General features: G+C 47.2%; 1 protein-coding gene across 1 annotated transcript in view; it reads left to right on the plus strand.

The window, feature by feature from the left end:
* UBE2O (ubiquitin conjugating enzyme E2 O) overlaps window positions 1-19622 on the plus strand; it is a 1359828-nt gene that overhangs the window by 911423 nt on the left and 428783 nt on the right. The window lies entirely within an intron of this gene.

The raw sequence follows: 19622 nt of genomic DNA on the forward strand, positions 1-19622 counted from the left end.
TATTTAACTTTATATAGCGCTTCATAATTGGTTCTTCCAATATCTAGGTACTGTGATTATTATACCTCAGTCAATACTCAGTTAACCGACCTCTGGAGGATGTTAGCCAAAAAGATAGCTCAGCCGGTTGAGCACTCGTTGCAATCTGTGCATGATCTGTAGGTTGCTGGTTTGAATCCTGGCAAGACCAACTCAGCCTTTCATCCTTTCGAGGTCAATAAAGGAGTACAGACTTAGGTTTGGTGATAATTGTGATAAATATGTTCTATGTACAGTGCTTTGCCAAAAGCGCTACATAAATAGCCATTTGACCACTAGATTAGATATAGAATTTAGTATCATAACATTGGCATACCATTAGGTAGTAATATCTCCAGGAAACGAGGACTTTCATTAAACATCAAAAGACAATTCTGCTATCGAACCTCAGAACAACCCATACAATTCATGTTTGCTTCACCATGTAATTGGCTAGGTTTTTGTGTTTTCAGCATTCAAATATATACAGGAGAGAACAAATGGCTAGACATTAGAGAAATAATGAAAGGTGTATTCGGTCACAATGAAGAAAGCTGCTGCATAGTAATGATTTCCATACAGTTTTTGCACACGTCTGCTGGATGTCACATACATTTTACTCTCTTGCAAAGGAGAAAAGTCATTTTTACTCTTAAAAATCACATTTACTCAATTTAAAAATAGGGAGTAAAATACTCCCACCTCAAAATCTTATCTGCAGCACTGCATGTCGGTATTGGGGGGGCAGGCCGCCAATTATTCGCCAGGTCAGAAACAATAGAGAATGTCCGACAATGATCTACCCATATAATTTGCATTAGATTCATGGGTGTGTTCACTCCATGTGATTAAATAATCTATGCATGTGGGGGGTGCAATATGAATAAACCCTAGTTTCACCATTGTGCAATCTCATCTCTTCAGGAAGTCCAAATCCACCAGTCTTTTACAGAGAATTTGCTCCAGTGGAGATTGGGGGCGGATGTTTTTGCTGTCCAACCTGTCCAGTAGCAGATCCAGAGTACAATTTGTCTCAAATGGGGTACTGTGGCGGGTCAGGAGGCCGCGGACTACGAGAACACTGTTCACGATCTTCCTTATAAATCAAAGGGGCAAAAAGCCCATCTCTCCCTGTGCTATAAGGCATCCCTATCTAACAAAACTAGCTATAGTCCCAGTCGGTGAATGTCCACCGTCCAAACTAACCTCAACTGGCCCTGCCACTAAAATAACTAAGGACAGTAGAATGACTCCCTTCTCCTGGTATTTCATTTTCCAGAAACTTTATTCACTACATGATTTTCAGTCACTGGTGACTCTTTTGATCAGTTCATGCTACTCATTTAATACTTTAACATGGTTTTGCTTTTTCTTTTAAAAGATTTATTTTATTCCCATCATGTTATTTCTCTCCACAGAGAGATTCTTTGCGGACTTTGAGACGACAGAGTATTCCAATAATGATTCTCTTCTTCAGGTTTAAATATTCTGCTTTCCTTGTCTACACTGTGACAAGTAGGATTGGTCCCATAGTGAATCCCCCATGGTCACTCCTCTAGGTTTTAATCTTAGTCTTTTGGACTTCACTGGGACAAGTATGATTCCCATAACGATTTTTCTTCCCCCTCTCTCTCCATTTTCTCCATTAACTGCTGTTTGTAGGGATAGCGTCACCTGGGCTTTCATTCTCTTTGGGGTTGGATCTCACTTCTTGTCGTTGTCCTAGATGGCCGTGGGTTATCTTCAATACAGTTAGGTTCTTGATTCTTTGTTGAATTGTGTCTGCATTGTTTAGAGGACCCCCTGGTCCACCACGGGCTTGTTGTGGTCATTCCACCACTTTCCGCCTGTGTCTCTCAGTGCTTCGGGACACAATGCGTCAGATTTTTCTTTCCTTCGGTCTCTCGGGATCAGGACGCAATGCATCTAACTCGGTCCCTCGTTCCTCTCTGATTACAGGACGCTGCGTGTCCAGCTTCTCTTCCGCAACGAATCTCCAACCTGTTTGTAACTCAAAGGTTTTCTTCTTGCACTCTCCTCCCCTCTCGCCTATGACGTAGCTGTGGAACTTTCCCAGCGCATGTCTCTGCGTCACAGGGGTTTCTCTGCTTCCCTCCATATACTCTTCTTTGAACCCGTTATGTGGCCTTCTTCAAGAAATATTTATAGGTTCCTGATGACAGTAAATCATACTGATCTTTTCTCCGTAAGGTATTTTCAAAGATGTATTGTTGTGAAAGGTTTTAGGGAGTTCCTCACCGGAACGGGAGTCTGTCTCCAAAGGGAGAGGCTCTCCCTATGAGGTCCCACTTGCCTCGACCCCTAGGGACGGTTTTGCGGAGCATGCTCACCACCATAGCCTTACAGGGGGAGTGGGGTTCCCCTGTTTGGGAGAAGGGATTCATTCCAGCGATTCGTCACAGTACACAAATGTAATGAAAACAACCTTGGGGGTAACTAAACCTAGGATGTATAAACAAAAACAAAGGCACCATAATAGATAGGCCAGCTGCTCGATTGAGCAGGATGAACAATCTAGCAGATAAACCCCATGTACGTTGCGTCTATCTAGAAGTATCTGCAAGTTCAGGCACAAGACCACAGTTCAGGCCATCACCGAGGGCAAGTGAAATTCCTTAAAGTATCAGCAGTTGTTGATTTTGTGTTTGTCCTTCAGTGTGCCATCTCGTTTGTGTTTTTCCATTGTTGCACCTCCTCAGATCTATCCAACATTTTACATTGTGTTAGTACCTTCAATATAGCTGGTTAAACCAGCATGTATTTGACGCCATGCCAGTGTCGATGATGCCTTGCGTATGGTTCAGATTAATTCTAAACCTTCAGTCATCACCTCTTTTGTGTTGCCATGTATATGGTCTCACCATCTCGGGAGAATGCCAGAATTCTCTCCCTGTCCTTAAAGTTCAGTATTTTTGCTGGGGGGACTACCTTGTGGTGGCTTCTTAGATGAGGATCCTTGTGCCCTCTCAACCGTAAAGCCCTGTCAGTGTCCAAGGGCTGATCTCTTGCAGCAGTAGTCCCCATGCAATTAATGGAGTCCTGTCCCTCTGCACCCTCCGGAAGGCCCAGTATCCTTATATTATTCCTGCAAGCTCTTCCTTCCGCATCTTCAGCCCTTTGCTCAAATCTCCATTTTTGTAGTCCTATCTTGACTCGCAGTGTGAAGCTCTTTAGTAGAGTGCTTAACCTCTGTTATAATATTCTCAGATCTGTGCACTTATGCTGATCGTGTGCGTACATCTTGGCAGAGTAGATTCACATCTTTCTTGACTTGGTCTATTTAGAACTCAACGGACGTCCTCAAGGGCACTATAGCTTCGAAGATCTTGCCATCACCCACCCTCTCATAGAGTTGCACGGTCTTCTGAGTCATCTTTGCAGTGCGTTTGGCGTTGGTCTTCAGCATGTTTCTCTGGGCGAAGGACTCCGGCAGGTGACTTAGTGTATCACTCACCGCCAGGTGGGCTCAGTGAGCTAATCCAGTGAATCACCATGAAACGCACTGCACGCAGCATCCCAGGCCTGTTAAGGTTGAACCTACAGGTAGTCTCCCGGGCGATTCAGAAAGGCATTGATCCCTTTAGGTGTCAGGAGCCCCCTCAGAGTCCCTTTATGTTATGGTCCGCCTGCAGTCTCCCCTGCAGTGTATTGCCAAAATCTGCGGCCGGGGGAGGGGGGGGCAGCCACACCTCTGCCCCAGCACCGGTGACCATGTGTTCCTCAAATCTCTGCTCGTCCAGGTGCCTGGCCAGTGGTCTTTAGTTGAATTGGCAAATCTTTCAAGACCTACATAAATATTGACAAGAGCATTATCTAGCTCGATCACTCCTAACCAATGAAAAGATGCTTTTACGAATGCATAGAACCCAGTACCTCTTTCCACCAGAGGATTTGTTGTCCTTATCTGGTGCTAACCGGAGCATAAATGCTAATAGTCGGGCATAATGTACCCGTCGAGGAGAAAAGGAGTTTTCTATTAAAGCTAAACTGCTTTTTAAAAAAAAAATTATATGTATATATATATTTTTTTTTTAACTGGGCATTCCAAACCTGAGCGGAATATTCATGACCATGTGAATCTATGAAATACTCATGCTGGAGAACAGGAGTTAAAGATAAGTAACTTCTATCTTTTTAAATGCTATTTTACCATATAACAAATACCACCCAGTGTTCCTCCATTTGGGGTACCATGATCCTACCCTGGCAGAAATGTTTGCCCCTGCTGGTGTATCTCTTGATGACAGCTGTCCCGATTTTGTGCCAGGCACAGTCAGCAGTTGAGTTCATAGGAACCCCAGAGTCAGTGACCCAATCATTTTCATCCAAGTTAACTTAACTTCTGCCTCGGGTACCCATTAAATTCAGCACAGGTCAGTGTGTTGCCCCCCAACGCGAATGTCTTGCAAGATCTAGCCATTTCCTTGAGGCGCATCGTCACATTACAATAGGGATACAGTCCCACCTGAGTAGAGCTTGTCCCAAATGTTAGTAAATTCCCATAAGGGCAATTTTTTTGTGTAAAATGTGTATGTGTATATGATAAGTTATTTATAACGCGCCTGTACACAAGTGTTTCTGGGCGTAATGTGAACCAAAAGGCAGTGCTTTGTTGGGCCAACCATACTGCAGCTCCAAATGGTGTGGAAACAAAGGGTAAGCAGTGTGGCATGTGTATTTGGCCTTTTACAGACCCAGCAATCTGAATTGGTCGCAGTAGCTGATCCGATTTTGGGTTGGATTCAAAAGTGAATTTGTATACCAAAGAGCAAACTCCTGCAATATGGCCAAAATAATTAAATGTACCATTGTCCTATAAGACCGGCGACACTGTGTAAAATGGACTTAAATGAGTGGGGGTATTTTTCTTTCAATATAAACCCCCCCCCCAACCTGAGGTGATAAGTGACCTAGTGATGGTGAACCACTGTCCGAGGACCTGGTCGTATGTCCGGTAGGCACTTTTCCTTTTACCCTGTGTCTATTAATGCAACTCTGTTTCCTTTCAACTTTTAGAGTGATATGTGAATCACGGGTGTCCATAACATGGGTGCTGACTCGGGGGCCTCATTTCATGCTTATTTAAAGTGGAAGGATTGCTGTGCAGCCTGCGCTTACAGTGGCATCTGATGAACCGGTTGCACCTTAGGCTGCATTTGCGAGGGGGTAAAGGGTTGGCCAAACTGGTTTTGGCCAGAGTTGATGAGTGAGCCATATATTGTATTAGTGGCATTACAGCTGTGCAAGTGAGTTCAGTGTCCCCTTCCCCATATCTAAGGTAGGTATCCTGTGGTGTTCAGTTTTCTTCCCAGTTAAATTGTAGTGGGCTTGAAGGTGTCCAAACCACTTGGGGAGGGGCCTGCATAGGGGTCCAAGTAGGAGCATTCCCGTCCCTCTGTATCCTCCCCCAGCCCCTTTGCTGTCCACTTTGATTTCCGGATTGGTGTTGCTGGAAATGGTTTCCTCTTGTTTATACGATTGAACGTGAAGCACTACAAGCTTTGCATTTCTTCTCAGTATTTCTTTTCTTAGAAAACACCTTAAATAATGAAGGGCCTGAAAATATGCAGTGGTAAAGTCCTAGTTCTCCCACCCTACTGTGGCTTTAAGTTTGTTTTATTGTTGCTGGAACGTGTTCAACAAAATGTGCACAGGGCGAAATTTTGAATGGGCTGTGGAACCAGTCTCTCCCATTGCCACATCAAAAGCTTTTCTGTTTATGCATAAAAGAATGGCCTGTACTCTTTGCAAAATAATTTATTTTTTTCTGTTCCATTTCAATTCCAAAACATAAGTTACAGATATTACAACAGCAACAAGATTCCATTTTCAAGCGATTGGAGTACATCGCAACTAAATACACACGCTTCCAACAGTGGCAAGGAGGTCTCTTTAGAAAGTTCTTTGATATCAGCTATGAGTGCAGATCTGTACTCATTATGCCCTGTTTCACCATATGCAAATGCTTCTCCTTCCCTATGTTTGGGTTAAGTGGGTGGTTGAGCCAAATCATTCCCCACCACTCATATTTCATCATCAAGTCTCTATACTTTGGAGCCGGTAATAACTTCTAAAGTAAGGTTTTGCTATCAGCCCAATTAACTTTGTGCCCTTTTAAAGGGGTGAGAAAATAGTCTATAAACTGCACAATGTCTTGCTCTGGATTGCAGCTATTCTTCTGCATGGGGTCTGGCATGGATTCACATGCTCATGAATATTCCCAGTCAGGCTGGGAAGTCTGGATAAAAGAAAAAATCTGTTTCATTTCTGAACTGTCTTTCTCCTAACAACCTATCACTGAGCTCTGGGTCATACTGAAACAAACCAAATACTGCCCTCTACCTAACCCCCCCCCTCCCAGGCAGCCATTTGAAGATTTTTAACGCACGTTCAAGTGTTGCAAGTCCTTGTGCTTTGCTCTTTGAGCTTTTTGCTGCATTTTTCGCTTTTGAGAGTTTTAACTCTATTTCGGTCAATCGAGCCAGTGTGCTCCATCGATCATCCATCCGATTAACATTGGACGAGAAGGACAGAGCTTCCCTCTTCAATCTCTGCTCCGACTGCGCTTTGCCGAATGTGTACATAGACGAGCATTCCCAGTGCCTGTTGCTTGCACCTGACGCACAAGGAGGAAGATTGTGCGTTTTGCCATGGCTTCTCGAAGCGCACGTTGACGGATCGATACCAATGTTTGCAAGCGTGGTTGCAGTCCAAGTCCTCTACCCCCGGTGCCACCCAGGGGCATGCCTCTCCCAGTTCTGGGAAACCTGAGTGGGCTTCAAAGTCCTTTGAGGCCCAACACAAGGCCAAGCACTGCGTGTCTGCTTCCGTCGGGGTCGCCGCTGCTGCGGGTCCTGCGACGGTCAGGGCACAATCGTCATCTCCATCAGCATCGGTCTCCAGCTACCACTCTGGATCGTCGTCCAAGAGGAAGTCAACCACTCCTAGGAAGTTGAGAGAATCCGGAGAAGGCCAGGCAGGGTGCGGTGTCCGACCCACCCACGAGGGAGAAGGTAAAAGGAGACAAGGCCGCAAAGGAGAAGGCCAAGCAGGACAAGGTGCTTGACTCTGCCGGAAGGAGAAGGCCAAACTGGATAAAGGGCTCAGCCTCTCCGTGAAGGCCTAGGTGCACCATGCAAAGCCTTCGCCCTCCCTTGAGGTGGTGTCGCTTTCGAAGGCCGCAGGGCTGACCTGCAGGGTGTCTCTTCCTGCAGGGTACAGACATTTCTTCAGAAGATGAGATTACCTACTTCTGCACCGTCCGGGAGGGCGATGACTAGGTTAACACCGGAGATTTGCCCCATAGCGACAACGGTGACAACTGGCTACCACCAATGGAGACTGAAGAGGGGCCAAAGAATGACTAGGCTCCAGCTGTCCCTACACCCCAGATATCACCTAGGGACATCTCAGTGGACATTATCTCCACCCTCTGGTCTCAGAAATACAGAGGATGATCTTGGCGTACCCGGTGCCCTCTACGCCATTGGCACCAGTCCCGGCCATCGAGGGTACCGCTGGCCACGAAGAGGAGGCACCCTACATGCCACCTTCTCCATCTTCCCGAGGGACCCTGATACTAACACGGCGGACCTCCTGTCACCTCCGCCCAGAGTGTCTCCACCAGACAAGGTGAGGTCTTTCCACGCGATGATCGCCCAAGCTGTTCCAGCTCACACCGGAGGAGGAGGAAGGCTTCTTATATCAGCGCCCGGAGGCGAAGATGAAAACCATCTTTTTGGTCCCCCTCCTGGACGACGTTTGGGATGAGGGACTAGCATTGATGAAGAACCCCTCTACTGCCCCAGCGAAGAGAGACCGACTGGAAATGAAATACAGGGTGCCTTACTCTGCACTAAAGTGTCTGCGGTCTAAGCCATCGCTGGACTCCGTGGTCTCGGCAGCCGCCAGGAAGAAGTCGTCCGACTCAACAACCTCTTCTTCCTCCACCCTTCCGGACAACAAGGAGAAGAAGCTGGATGCGAGGGGTAGGAAGGTTAGATACTCTACGAGGGCGTTAGCAGCCTTGATCGTCGTGGGCGCAATCCCTGCCAGGTACTGCTGGATTTATTCCCCGATGACAAATGGGTGGAAGCTTTGGAGATGGTTCAAGAAGGCGAGGTGGCGTCGGACCATGACATTACGCTGGCCCTGGATATCGCAGACACGGGTTTCAGCCAGATGGGAAATGAAGTCTGTCTTCGTTGTGGCTGGCTCAAGGCCACCAACTTTATGCAGGAGGTCCAGACAAGGGTTTTGGACATGCTCTTTGACGGGGAGAACTTGTTCGGCAAAACAGTGGATGAGTCCCTTCAAGGCTGACACAGACGGCACCTGCCCTAGGCACCCTGCACTAACGACAGACGTCCCTTCATTCCTCAAGAGGTAAGTCCTTCAGGTCGTCGAAAGGTTTCAGCGGGGCTTCGTCCTCTTGCTGCCAACCGCCCGCTCCTCAACCCATGAAGCCAACAGGGGTCGCTGCAAGTCCTTCGGGAACAGACATCGTCGTCGGGTACTGCAGAGTGGCCCGTAGTCCTCCAAACAGGATTGAACCGACCAGAACGTGGGGCCCCCACCCGTGCACCCCAGTGGGCGGCTGGCTGGAAAACTTCAGCGTGTGGGGGACCATCTCCACCAACAGATGGGTGGATGCTCTCACCCACAGACACACCTTAAAGTTCCAACGGAAGTGTCAGCGAATAGCACTGGTGGCCCGGCAGGAAAACCATATCCCTCACCTGCTGCTGGAAGTGTGGGCCATGTTACAAACGAGGACAATGGTGCTCGAGTATACTCAAGGTACTTCCTCGCACGAAAGATCAGGGGCTGGTGGCCCATCCTCGACCTACGACGACTGAACAAGTATATAAGACAGAAGTTCAGGATGGTCACTCTTCAACACGTGCTCGGAAAACTGGACGAGGGAGACTTTGTCGTCGTTGGACCTAGAGGATGCGTATTTCCACATCCCCATCCACAAAGGACACCAAGTTTCTGCACTTTGTTGTTCCGGGGAAGCATTACCAATTCAAGGCCCTTCCTTTCGGACGGAAGTTGGCGCCCAGAGTCTTGACAAAGTGCCTGGTTCCGGTGGGGCCCATCTACGACTGCAAGGGATCCACGTCTCTTGGACTGGCTCATCCGGGCCAGATTAAGGGACATCGCGGTCGACCACACGGCGAGGACTGTCCGACTACTGATGGATCTGGGGTTCTCAGTGAATTATGCCAAGTCCTGCTCGACTCCATCGCAGGACGCTCTGTTCCTGGGATCCCGGCTCAACCCAGTGTCATGCCTGGTGGCTCTGTCGGAGGAGAGGATAGCGGCCATCTTGTGCAAGATGCAACAGCTGTTGGCAGTGGAGATCGCCACAGTGAGGGCCATCAAGTCTCTTCTCTGCATGTCATCAGGCATTTCTCATTTGACTCTGCAGGTTGCAGATGCGCCCACTACAGGAATTCCTCGATGCCCATTGGGTCCAGGTGTCCGTAGGCTTCTGGACAAAATTGTGCTCAACGAGGAGTTCCGTCGGGCGATACGTTGGTGGGGTGTGTTAGGCAGAAACCTGTGCCGTTCCCTCTGGGACCACTGCAAAAGATTTAGGACTACAGGTGTTTGGCAGTAAACCCACTTGGTAGCAGTCTGTACCACACAGATTCACTTGGTAGCTGTGGCTGAGCAGTCAGACTTCCCTCAAGAAGAGTTAGGCAGTATACCGAGTATTCACAATAGGTCAAGAGCACACAATAGAACAAGTAAACACTGACCAGGGCTCGGTGTAAAAGAGATATAATTATTTATTTAAACCACATCTAGAAAAACACACAGGCACTAACAGTAAGCAATTCAAAAACGCTGTCACTAAAAGATATACACTCCCTTAAAAGAATATTAGACAAGTCTTAAGTAAAGCCCCACTTATTTTCAGACAGCGGTGAGCGCTTAGCGTAGATGGCACTCCAATAGTTCGTTTTAAAAAGGGAGAGAAAAGCAAAGAACAAATGGAAACAGATCCCAACACTTTCAAGAATACAACAAGGGAGGAAGGCAAAGTAAAACCGTGACGTTAGAGTTCAAGAGGCCGGATCCACTTTCAGAGGATCCAAACGAAATGCGTCCAAGGTCACACGGTTGCAGTGCACAATGGTCTTGTAAAGGTTCAAAAGGGAGTTGGACCACAGAAAGGGACCAGTTAGAGGGTCAAGGCGGCCAGCCCAGTCCAGAAGGGTAAGGAGTTAATACCTTGTAGCAATCTTTAGAAAGGGAGGCCTGGCGTACACGGTACCTTAAAGTGGTGAGAACGCTCCAGCGGGGGCAGTTGTTCCTGGCAGCGGGTGCAAGTCGGTGCTTCGTCCGGGGGAAGAGAGGATCTCGTCGTGGAGGAAGACAGGAGTCAGTTGCACTGCCAGGAAAGAAACCAGCCGCAGAGTTTCTCAGGTACAAGGAGCGGTCCGGTGATTCGTGGTTCAGTGGTGAGTGGCTATCCGGCTGCCAGGGTGCTTGGCACGGGCAGTTCGACCACAAACCGGACTGGGGTGCGAAGAAAGAAAGGAAAACTGGTTGTGCCCACCCGTCAGGGGAAGAAGCCTCTCCAGCCGGGAGATCTTCTCTGTCGTCGGGAAGTGGTGAGTCGGTTCTGCAGGGCTCCACCGGTGGTGTCGTCGTGGTAGGTTGGCTCAGCTTCTCCCTTGTCGGATTCTCAGGTCCTGTGGCGACTTCTGAAGTTCCAGTCCAGAAAACCCCCATTCACTCAGCCTAGCTGTCACTCAAACATGCTAAGTGGTGAGCAGGCCGGCTCACCACTTGGGCCAATCACACAAGAGTGCGACCTGAGTTACCAAGGTAACTCGGTCCAGGGTGCCAAAACCCCCTCCCACACCCCCTGTGGTACCCAGACAGAGTGGCACCACTTTTGGAGGCTTCTGTGGAGAAGCCCGCCAAAAGGTGGAACAAAGGGCTCCACTTGGGTTGGAGTCACAGAAGAGAACACAAACGCCATTTTAGAATAGTCTTGGCAAAAAATACCAACCGGAGAATTAATATTAAATAAACCGGCGGTATGTTCGAGGCTATGAGAATTAAATAATTAAAGTTGGTAGCCTCGAACAATGGGAAAATCCCATAGGAAAATATTTGCGGTCGAATATAAAAAGTGGTTTCCACTGCCACCAGCCAAAACTCGATCAGGGGGGACGGAGACGTGCCCCCTCGACTAACAGACCCTGGGGCAATCAAATTACCCCGACCAGTACATCCACAATATGATGGTTTGTACTGGTTTCTGTTAATAATTTGGGACTAGTAAAGCCAATGGTGACTTTACATGTCCTGGGAGACAGTAGTCAGTCCCAGGGTATGGTCTATGGTGGGGTGTCACTATGACACCCCTGTGTTACTGCACGGAGGGTGCTGTGTAACACACATAGGAAAAACACATGAGTCCCTATGGAGTAAAGGACCCCATAGCCCATAAAACACATTACCAATCAAAGGAATACCATGAATCATGTCCAAGAGTGGGAGAAAGAGTCTCACTCTTGGCAGGAGGAAAAAAACAAACTCCAGAAATCCAGGAAAGCTGCTGGGGGACTCACTAGGTTAGGAAATTCAGCCTAAAGAGAGATTTCTCCCTAACGGGGTGTGCACCCCAATCTATCTGGAAACACGGATTTCCAGAAACGTAGCCCCCCCCCCCCACCAGGAGACGGTCACGATGGACGCTTCCCTGGAAGGATGGGAAGCTCACATGGCCGCCTTCACGCCAGTGGCCTTTGCTTGCCAGGGGAGAAGTTACACATCAACGTCCTGGAACTACGGGCAGTAGTTTGGGCCCTCAGGTCATTTCTGCCAACCCTCAAGGGCGAGGTGGTGAGTATCTTCACGGACAATACCACCACGATGTTCTACATCTGCAAGCAAGGGGGCACCAGATCCCTAGCGCTCTCCAAAGAGGCGCAGGACTTGTGGCACTGGGCCATCGCCCAGGGGATGTTCCTCATTCCGTTTCACCTGGCAGGAGTAAAGAACACCATTGCCGACTCTCGCAGCAGGGAGCTGCGCTCTTGCCATGAGTGGGAGCTTCGACAGGATCAAGTGGACTAACTTTTCCTGAAATGGGGCAATCCCCAGATCGATCTGTTTGTGACAGTGACGAACACCAAGTGCCGGAGGTTCGCCAGCAGGGGCTCATGGGGACGCATTCTCATTCCCCTGGGGCGGCCTGTTTCTGTATGCATTCCCTCCGTTGCTGTTGCTTCTCCGAGTCATCAATCAACTCAGACGGTGCTTGTGCAGGATGATCCTTGTTGCACCAGCGTGGCCGAGTCAGATCTAGTACCCAGACCTTCTCAGCATGTCAGCCTCCCCTCTAGTCAAGCTACCAGTGGTTGCAGAGCTTCTCACCAGTGAAGGAGGCGCAGTTCTGCACCATGACCCGGGATCGCTGAACCTGAAGGCCTGGCTCCTACAGCATTAGAATTCAGGGGGGGTAGGATGTTCCGGCAGACTGCAAGGAGGTGCTCGCCAAGGCCAGAGCGTCTACCTTGAAATGCTACCGACTCAAATGGAAGAGATTTGCTGTTTGGTGCTGTTCCCTGAAGTTCTATCCTTTGAGGGTCACAGCCCCTCAGATACTTCCATATATGCTGCTGTTTGCTAAATCGGGACTGGCTCACGCCTCTGTCAAGGTTCCATGTAGCTATCTCCCGCTACACCAGACCCCCAGGACGCACAGATTATTCAAGGAATTTGTCAAAGGACTATTCTGCTCGTTCCTGCTGGTGAATGTTTCAGCCCCGGCATGGGAGCTTAATGTGGTACTTACCAGGTTCATGGGACCCATGTTCGAGCCTATACATTCTTTTCTACTCAAATTTCTGTCGTGGAAGACTGCTTTTCTCGTGGCCATCACATCTGCATGATGAGTGGGTGAGATCCAGGTCCTATCCTGTAAGCCACCTTACTTGACTTTCCACAAGACAAGGGTGGTGCTGCGGACGCATGCCTCTTTCATGCCCAAGGTGCCGTCAGACTTTCATCTAAACAAGCCCTTGGTGTTTGTTTTTTCCGATGCCTTGGTCGCCGGGTGAAAGGACTTTGCAGTGGATGTGGCTAGAGCGCTGAAGTTTTGTGGGCCGCACAAAGTTTCAGGAAAACTTCTCAGCTTTTTGTGAAATTTTGGTCCTGTGAACCATGGGAAGGCCCTGTCCAAGGCTTCCATTTCCAGGTGGCTCTCCGGCTGTATCACTCACTGTCACTGGTTGGCTAACCTGGCCACCAAGAGCCCATTCCACCAGTGCGATCACTGCTACAACAGCGTTCCTGTCTGGTGTGCCGCTGCTAGACATCCGCAGAACTGCTATGTGGAGGTCAACGCATACCTTCACGAGAGTCTACTGCGTCGACAGGGATTCCAGGGAGGAGTCCAGAGTCAGCCATTATACGCAGATTTGCGTGGTTGCGGAAGTCGGGATTTGCTCCTGATGTACAAGCTCGTCTTCTCAACATGCCCTTTGATGGTGTTCATTTATTTGGCAGCAAGGCTGACGAGAGTCTTCAGAGGTTGCAGACCGCAAAATCTGTGGCGAAGTCTTTAAGCGCTGCGGTGCGTCAACAACCTCTGCCTTTTCGTTCAAGGGGACAGCAGTGGCGGGGAGGTTCCTTTTCGTTTCTACTCCTCCTTTGGTAGAACGAGAGGGGCTGCCAGTCAAAGGTGCCAGCGAAAAAGTACCCGTGGTGGTATGGGAAATCACGGTGCCAAAGCCGCTCAGGCAGCTGCCTCTTTGCCTTCAGGCACTGCCGCAGCCGCTTCCAAACAATCGTGAGGCCATGTTCCATGGTTCGCCAGTTGGGGGCAGATTGTCTCAACATCTTGAAGAATGGCGGGCCATTACTTCAGTGGCGTGGGTTCTGGATACCATAGCCCACGGCTACTGCCTTCACTTCCTTCAGCGGCCTCCCGACAATCCACCGGGGAAACGCTCTTTGAAGAGTCCAGATCCGCTCTTTGCGCAGAAAATCTTGTCCCTACTGGAGAAAGGTGCCATAGAACTGGTGCCTGTAGCGGAAAGGAACAAGTATGGTATTCACCTTTGATTTCTCAGTTTCTTAAAGGACTGACTGACTGTATTCCCGCCGTCCCCTTTCCAGGTGCCGGTTTGGGATTTGAATTTTGGTTTTGAGATTTCTCATGGGTGCTCCGTTTGAACCTTTGCACTCTTGTCCTTTGAGATTACTGTCCTTCAAGACTGTGTTCTTGGTTGCGGTTACTTCCGCTTGCATAGTGAGTGAATCGCAGGCACTTTCAGCTAAGCCACCCATTACTGTTTCACAAGGACAGGCTTGTACTACGAGTACATCCTTCTTTTCTACCGAAGGTCTCTGAATATCATTTGAGTCAAAAGGTGGTTCTTCCATCTTTCTACCACCCTCCTCATCCTGGTAAGGAAGAGGAGCGTCTCCATCGGTTAGATCCTAGGAGAGCTCTTATCTTTTACATTTTTAGGATGTTCAGGGTCAGAGTGGACGATCAACTCTTTGTAGGATATGCTGAACACCGATTGGGCCAGGCTGTTACCAAACCGACCTTGTCCAGGTGGATTATCGTTACCATTACGGAGTGTTACTGGTTGGCGGGTAAAGACCCTCCTTAAGGGTTGAGAGCTCATTCCACTAGGGGCATGGCTACTTCCACCGCCCTCCAGCGGGGTGTTCCTATAAGTAATATTTGTGATGCCGCTACTTGGGCTTCAATCCATACATTTGTAAAACATTAATCCCTGGATACAATCTGTCAAAGATGTGGAATGCGTTGGAGGACACAATCCATTCGAAGAACAAGTTACTTACCAACTGGTAACGTTCTTTCAACTGGATGTTCCTCCAACGCATTCCACATCGCCCTCCCAGCCTGCCCCTCAGAATTTCCTATGCGATTGCAGCTTCGGTTTCCGCAAGGCTGAATGCAGTCCAGCAGGCATCTGAATGGTGTCACACGTTCTGAGGGGAAAAAACTTAAACTGAGGCTATGGGCTCCGTGCGTCCTATTTTATAACATTCTGTGACGTCATCCTCGATGGAGGCCCTCGAGACATGTACCCGATGCAGGACGCTCACTGCCGAAAAAAGTTTCCAAAGTGCACAGCTGTGGAGATTACATGTCAAAGATGTGGAATATGTTGGAGGAACATCCAGTCGAAAGAACGTTACCAGTTGGTAAGTAACTTGTTAACCCAATTTTGCCAAATGACAGCTGCAGCCTGCTCACTAAAGAGCACTTGACACAATCTACAAGAGTTAGGTTCTTGTGTGGGTAGTGCTTTATAACATCTACAATAATGTGTTCCTACCATAATCTTAAGTAAAACCAATTTTATTCAAAATGTTTTTTAAAAAAAAAGGAAAGATTTCAATCCATTGATTAAAATACATTACAAGACTTCAATACTTCATATGTACATGCAATAAGTGCAACACTAGTACAATAAACATTACCATTATAATTACAATACATTCCAACTCCTAATATCAAAACACCAATCAATTGATAATGTACATATACACGATTTGTGACAAATTTGCAGACCGCAGCGAACAATGCTCATTTATCACTCTATAAATGAGAACTATGTATTGTGTATCCATCGCATTCTACGTGGATTCCTGTGGGTCTCATTGCTAGTTTTGTGGGTACTTCTCTTTACATAAAGTTTTGTTGCAAACTAATTCAGACCGCCTTCTTTGGGACTTTAAAGATACAATTAGGCTTCAAAAGATATATTTCTTATTTACATTTTCCCTTTGAACATTTAGCACTCCACCCCCAATTAGAAGACATAATCATTTATGTCTCAAACATTTTGATGAGAACTTATTCACATTAGACAGACATTTCATCAATCTTTTCTTTGTATGTCCATAGGACACTAAGTGGTAACCAGCGTTGTATAGATTTCCTGTTTTCTTTATTCCTTTGCATGCGTCATGTACACTTTTTTTATCTGCACATAACATTCGTAGGGCTGCAACATGGATATGACCCAGGTAGAGGAATACAGGGTTTGGCAAATAGTCCTGGTTTATCTTGGGTGTTAGGAAAGGTTTTCTTTATGCAACTTTCTTTCCATAGTTTCCTATGATACCTTGTTCTTTTTGCGTTGATCCTAACCTGTCATTTTGTGGGGATGTTATGGGTAAACTGATCAGTCCTTCAGACTTCCAGTAGTGGGAAACTGTTTCCCTTTAGAATTCTTGTATTTTTACCATTGCACACAGCATCTTACAATGCAGAGCAATGAGATACTTCTGTATCCCCTCTATCTTTTTACACAGGATTTTTTGTTACTTTTGTATGTGCCCTAAAGATGAGCTGGTGGCACATTTTTCCAGGTTTTGCATTATTTTTGGTGTGTGAATCTGCGTTTACCGTGTATGGCTTCTAAACCTGACATAGTGCCATAGGAGTTTTGCTTGTTCTTTGGTCATATTGCAGTTTGGCATTCTTCCTGCCCGCTCCAGACAGCAAAGACTTTATAAGGTCAGCCTTCCTGGGCGTGTGTCCTAGTCCCAGGCCACATCACTGGCGGAAAGTCTGCTGCTGAGGTGGATGGTGCAGATCCTTACCATTGGTAGGCATGGACCTCCTTCCAGCTTGGACTTTGGATAATAGGACCACCTCTGCAGCTATTCAGATGTATGTTGGAGCCAAGAATCTATTGAAGATTAGTCCGCTCAAGATCAGAAGACTACTCCTGAAGTGCCCCGGAATCCCTTCCTGTGGCTGGACCATTTGCAGTCCCTGCTCCTCTGTTTGATCTCCAAAGACTGAGCTGTGCTTCATGCCTTGGACTAGTGGGACCAACTAGTCTTGAAACATTCTTGAAGATCCAGATTTTCAGAGCCTTCAGAAGCATCCCTGGACTGCCTGTGGACTTACAAGCTCTTTCGTGGGCTATTTTTCCAGAACAGGCACCGGTCCGAGTTTAAGCCCAGAACTTTGGTAGTTACCGGCTTGTGTCACAGGTCACCTCCCCGAATTTTAGCTTCCTACTGTCAGGGAAGCTGGCCTTGAGCAGCTCCTGGGACCACGACTGGAAGGATGCCCGTCGCCTGCAAACTCTGATCGTCACTGGAACTTTCCTTTCGTCTATCCCTTGAAGTGTTCCAAGGAGGCCTGCGTTGTTGGATTCTACATTTCTACATTGACTGCGGTTGCAACGTGCATTTCCATTCAACCAGAAAAATCTTTAAACCTGCAACTCCTAGGCACCTCTCACTGGAACAAATGGAAGATCGAGCCCCCAGACAATCCACAAAGACATTTGGTAAAACTGAGTTGGGGGTGGGGGAGTTGATCAGGGGAGAGTAAGCCTCAGTGTGCCTCCCAACCTCCCTACCCACTCCCCCGTCATTCTTAGGATAACATTGGGAGCAAGTCCCTTTGTCTCCCATCTCCATTCCACTCTGCTTTGGTTAACGCACCTTTCCTTTGGTAAATTTGGAAAACATTGAAATAGTTTACAACTAATCACCACAACCCCTTTGTTTCCTTTCATAAGAACTTCCCTTTGTGTGAAACACTGTATTGGACCATGTGGGACTCATTAAGAGTTGTGCGGTATTCTGGGGGTAAATCCACCGGAATACTGGCTAACGGTATTACTGTTGCTGACACTTGGTCTGGCAAAATTACTGCCGGATTACAAGTGGTGGTGGTGGTGGTGGTGGTGGTGGTGGTGGTGGCAGTTAATCCCCATTTCTTTTCTTTTTTTTTTTAAGAGTGCATTGGACGGTGTCATTTTTGGCATAATTACCGCATTGGTAATTTCAACGATTTTTGACGTAAAGTGGGAGGATTTACCTCCAGCATGGATGAAGATCCGGACTCCCTCTCCAGGGCTATACTCGTAGTATGGCGGTGCAGGAAAAGTGGCAGTAATTCTGTTACCGCCACACTTTTCCCACACCGCCATACTTGTGACTTTTGGGCACAAAGCTCCATTCATCTTAGGGTTTGGACTTCTCAAGTAAGGCTATTGTTCTTGTGGTTGATTCCCATTATTTGATTGCATGTACAGTACTTACCTGCTTTGCTTGATAAGTTATTTGCTGATGTGTTTTTTTTTTTTTGTGAATCCAAAGATGATTATATATTTTTTTTATTTTATAGTATTGGCGGATAGTACTTACCTGCTAGTTTTACTTGTTATTAAGGCCTTAAATAACTGTGGTTTTGTATAACTGGTGGTCTAAATTGAATTATTGTGCGTTATTTTGTGTGGACTCACTGAGGGCGCCGATCCCCTTCTCACACTAATGAGACTAAGATGTGACTGCTCACCCACGTACCTTGATTGTGTTTTGGCTAACCTCTCAAGCTCCTTGTTTATCATAATTAGGGTGACCTCCTAAAATCTATTTACCAGGCCAGATTTAGAAATCCATCTGAACAGTGAGCCTTTTCTTTCGGTTCTTCCTGCCTTGTAAGGAATTGTTTAACTGTTTTGTAATCTACTCAACAGCTTATGAATGTATGAATGCTGGGGAAGAAAGTTACTCACCTCAAACTACAGTTCTCCAACATCGGCATCTTTCATAATTCATGTGCAGCCAACCAAGCCCATGCAAGGCTCAGTATTGGATGCTTACCATGTGTTGCAGGAATCTGTAGATTTCTCTGTAGGTGAAACCAGGGTGCTTATTGGCTAACTGGCAAATAGCCCTGATGAGACCTATAGAATACTAAAGCAAGTGCAGTTTCTTGTTATGAATATTTAAAACTGATTTGTTACTGTAACAAGGATTCCCAGCCTGACGTCTGGCGAATATTCAACAGCATATGGATCTATAAAAGATACCAATCCTAGAGAACTGTTGTCAGTTGAGTAATCTTTTCTTTTTACTCAGTGGAGAGTGCTATGCCCCTTTAGTCCGCTCTTCACTGGTTTTTTTCTCTCGGGGTATGATTACTGGTGGTATGGACTCCCAGGCTGCAGTGGCCACCGAATGTGGATTCACCACATTTCTAATGCCTCAACTTACAGGCAGATATTCTGCCTGTTCAGATGCATGCATGTAGGTTCTAGAATCTCATCCTGACCACACTGACATGATTGGCTTCAAGGTTAATCAAACATGTCTAGTCATTCCAGACAGAGGCAAAGTGAGCAAGTGTTCTCTGCAGTGCTTTCCCTGTATACCTTCTCCAGGAAGCTTGCAACAGACACATTTAGCCCTGGTGGGGTCAGCTGGCCTAAGCTGCAGACCCCATTCTAGTTTCAGTGAAGCTGGTGAGAGGACTTAGTCACATCATTGTTGTAGACAGTGTGAAGCTGGCTGATCATTGCACTATCTTTGATATAGTTGTCTCTATGGTGACCTGCATTTAGCTCTCACACTTGGGTCAGAGCATTAGATGAGTGGACTGCACACAATGGTGTGTATAGATCTAATTAGATGGTATGCTGCTAGAAGCTCTAGTTTCCATTTGCTTCCTGGTAAGCCCTGATTCAAACTAGCCTGTGATGTATTTCTTTAACATTTGATATATTGCAGTATTGTCTTTTTAATTCGGGTTGGTTTAATGT

The sequence above is a fragment of the Ambystoma mexicanum genome, chromosome 3q, assembly GCF_040938575.1.
Source record: "Ambystoma mexicanum isolate Mex_15411 chromosome 3q, UKY_AmexF1_1, whole genome shotgun sequence".
NCBI classification, from domain to species: Eukaryota; Metazoa; Chordata; class Amphibia; order Caudata; family Ambystomatidae; genus Ambystoma; species Ambystoma mexicanum.